General features: G+C 46.9%; 1 long non-coding RNA gene across 1 annotated transcript; it reads right to left on the bottom strand.

Annotated features, from left to right (window-relative positions):
- Positions 1 to 618: 618 nt before the first annotated feature.
- LOC148372253 (uncharacterized) lies at positions 619 to 2065 on the bottom strand. Its single transcript, XR_015849652.1, has 2 exons — positions 1840 to 2065; positions 619 to 1085 (listed from the first exon to the last, which is right to left on the bottom strand). It is a non-coding gene; the product is annotated as an uncharacterized LOC148372253 (long non-coding RNA).
- Positions 2066 to 3799: the final 1734 nt, after the last annotated feature.

Below are 3799 nucleotides of genomic sequence, written 5' to 3'. Positions count from 1 at the left end.
AACTTCCCTGTACGACCCAAAAACCTTAGTTCATAAGGAATTTAATTCAAAAGAGTTGTCATTGGATATAAAAAAGGTCATTTCAACATTTTTTCATGATGCTTACATCATCTATGCCCACATTTATGTCTAAATTGTTTGTTATCTATTGTGTTCCAGAGTGGCTGTCCCATAAGCGTGGACAGGTTGGACAGGAATGTTCCCATCCTGTGCTTATGGTTCGATGTGAAGTCAAAACTCATTCAGGACTTAAGGTTGAGCAAAAAGGTCATGTGGGCCCTGCAGGAGCTGCTAAAGAGGGAACAGGGCCATGGCTGGAGGTCCTGATCTACGTGTACTGGCTGGCCCACGCTCTGTCCTACCGTGTGGTGTCACGGGTCTTCAGGGTTCCCAGGTCCACCATACACAGAATTGTCCACAGTTAATATGGAATAAATTGCCCAAAAGCCATGTTTTAGGCTTTGGAAGTCAGACCCACATTTGCATTCCGTGCTTTTCTGCATTACTATTCAATAAACATCTTTATTTTGAGTAACACCTTGGTGGTTTATTTCATAATGATGTGAGATACTGTGTGTGAACTATGTGACTGTTGGACAGAAAACAACTACAAATCACTCCAGTTTAAATAATAGTTTACTTTCAGAAAAACAAAATCACATTGGGCCGAAATACTTAATAGTAAATAAATAATATGTCACAAATTGTAACAAAAATATACCAATACTTCCATAAAGCTGGAAAACACAAACTGGAAGTTCATTGAGTTCTTAATAAAATAAAATATTTTCCTTTTATAAAACAAAGGGAAACATTGCAGGGATGTCACTGTTCTGGAAATTTGTCCACGAGCTTCCCAAAAAGGACGGGAACCGCTCAGTTTTGGCCACAGTTTCCTCGAGCCTTTTCCTCACTCCGGCAGACTCCGCTTTCAAAAAGTCAAGGAGTGTATCGTGCTTCCTTTTTCTTCTGGGTGATTTGGGGTTTGGCGCCGGATTAGAAGATGCCAACGACGTGCCCGTTGGTGTGGATGGCGTGGTAGCTGTGATGGTGGCCAGCTCTTCCACGGGACGTTCTACATTGGCCTTTAGGTTGGGTGGAAAAAACAAGAATTACTTAATGCTTGTGTATTGCACAAAAACAACTGTGTATAGGATGCTCAACAAGTTGATGTGAGAAATTATAGGATGTGTTCTGGATAATTATTTGATAGTGAATAGATACACAAAATTGACATGTTATTCTTATGGCTGTAAGAGCCTTCTATTGGCCAGCATCACATATGCTTTAGAATTGTCTCCACATTTGGACAACATTTTGAGAAGGTAATTAGTTTACTTAATATGTGTTTACAGAGAAGGCAGTGGACTGTGTGATAGTAATTTGTTTCAACTGTATTTCCACGTGAAATTCGGAGACATTACTCATAATGCATGATGAAAACTAATGCATTCTGATCTCACATGAAATAATCATATTGTAAATAAAACACGACACCCGAAATTGTGTGCAGTAAACAAGCGCGTATGTCCAGAACGTTATTCTGACTATGCTCCTTTAGCGACTGGCCATGTAGATGTAATAGCACGACTCGTTTAAGATACAAACAGGGATGGGCTGAACCGTGATTTTCTGCACAGTTATCCTACTTTAGAGTTTGTAGCGTGAAGATTATTTTTTGGCAGCTCCCTTGGTAGATTTGTGCACTTCGTAAAGTAGCGATTTTGCAATGTTCATGTTTTAACGCGAAAATACGATTTTCTATTGCATTTACGTCTAACTAAGATATCTCAATATATTTTGTTGCAAATACATGCGTGGTTGTGGAAAACTACTTACATTTGTGCGGTTCCTTTCCGGGCATGTTTGTTGATATTGAGAATTCGCAAAGCCTTCTGGGTAGTCACTTCGCCGCCAAGTGAGGTAGGGAGCCCCCTCGGTCTTGAAGTGGTTACGACATGGTTTGAGGTCACTTCTGCCTCGGACTTGAGAGTATCGGGACACACCCCATTTTCACGTGAACGCGCAAACCGAGTGACTAGGGCACATAGCGAGTGAAAGTGCGAAGAATGGGACTCAGCCAACCATCTTGTGGCACTTTTCAGTTGTTTTTCCGCCCCATGATTTCTTAACAACATTCCACAATTGATTTACATTTCTTGGTTTTGCTTCACAAACAGCATTTTTTTAATTTTACCCTACAAGTTCTCGATTGGATCGAAATCCAGGCATTGGGCTGGCCACTACTTACTTACTTACTTATTGCTCCAGCGAAGGTCGGGGGGTCCCGTCCCTGTGCGTTGAGCCGACCAGATGAACCAAGTTTTTCCAATGCTGGCGGTCTTGTGCCAGCTGTTCTGCATCCTCTACGGCAACTCCGTGTTGTTGGAGGTCGCCCGCAACGACGTCGAGCCATCGAGTGCGGGGTTTCCCTCGTGGTCGTCTCCAGCCTGCGGCCTTTGGGTCAAACTGGAGAATGGCTCGTGTCGGATGGTCTGGTGGTAGACGAAGGACATGGCCAAACCAGCGGGTGCGGCGTTGTGCGACCAAGGAAGATGCTTGGGGCTGGCACGTGCGGGCTCTGAGCTCTTTATTGGAGACTCGCTGGGGCCACCTGATGTTCTCGATGGTTCTGAGAGCCCTGCTATCAAAACCATCGATTCTTGTGGCCAGGGTGTCGTTCAGGGGCCATGTTTCTGAGCCATAAAGCAGGATAGGGAGTACGGCGAGGTTGTAGATGCGGAGCTTCGTCTTGCGTGCGATGGTCTGGTGCCGCCAGAGTGGTTTCCAGAGAGACTGCAGAGCAGATGCTGCCAGGGCTCTTCTGCGGAGAATCTCTGGTTTTAGGTCCCCATTGTCTGTCACCATGGACCCCAGATATACAAAGCTCTTGACAGGCTCTACGATGTCGCTACCAATTTGGATGGGAGGTGGATCTGGTCCATCACCGACATACATGAACTTGGTTTTCGTCCAACTCACTTGCAGGCCAAGCCGCGCTGCCTCTTCGCTGTAAATGCCCAGAGCGTCTCTCAGCTGGCTGAAGGAAGTGCTGAGAATGATGGTGTCGTCAGCATACTCCAGGTCAGTCAGGTGGTAGTTGCCGAAAGACACTCCGGGGATGCGCTCACTAACCCTGAACATCAGATGGTCGATGATGCAATTAAAAAGGTCGGGAGCAGCCACACAGCCTTGGCGAACGCCGCTGGAGATAGCAAACCAGTCGGAGTCAATGCCGTTGATACGGACACAGCTCTCTGCGTTGCTGTAGAGCAGCTTGAACAGGGCTATGATCTTGGGTGGTGCTCTGAGAGCTTGGAGGATGTTCCACAGTGAAGAGTGGCAGACGGTGTCAAAGGCGGCCTTCAGATCAATGAATCCGATATATAGATGGCGATCTTTACGGAATTCACGGGTCTTTTCTATCAGCAAACGGACGGCAGAGATGTGGTCTGTTGTGGAGCGGTTGGGCATAAAGCCAGCCTGCTGGGGACGGCGGCAGCTTCTGATTGCTGGAAGGGCACGGCTGAGCAAGATCCTGGTAAAGACCTTGCCCGGGATGGAGAGTAAGGTTATGCCTCTGTGGTTTCCACAGACAAGCCTGTCGCCCTTGCATTTCCAGAAGGGCAGGATGACTCCTCTGGTCCAGTCGGTGGGCAGCTGCTCCGATTCCCACACCTGGTTGAATAGGCGGGTTAGCCACTCCACCATGCCATCACCGCCGGCCTTGAGCATCTCGCCGGTAATGGCACAGATGCCGGGGGCTTTCTTGGTGTTCAGCTTCTTCAGAGCAGCTCTC

The sequence above is a fragment of the Urocampus carinirostris genome, chromosome 2 (genome assembly GCF_059441175.1).
Source record: "Urocampus carinirostris isolate Australia breed hairy pipefish chromosome 2, RoL_Ucar_1.0, whole genome shotgun sequence".
Lineage (NCBI taxonomy): Eukaryota > Metazoa > Chordata > Actinopteri > Syngnathiformes > Syngnathidae > Urocampus > Urocampus carinirostris.
This window is presented reverse-complemented; position numbering and strand designations above follow the sequence as displayed.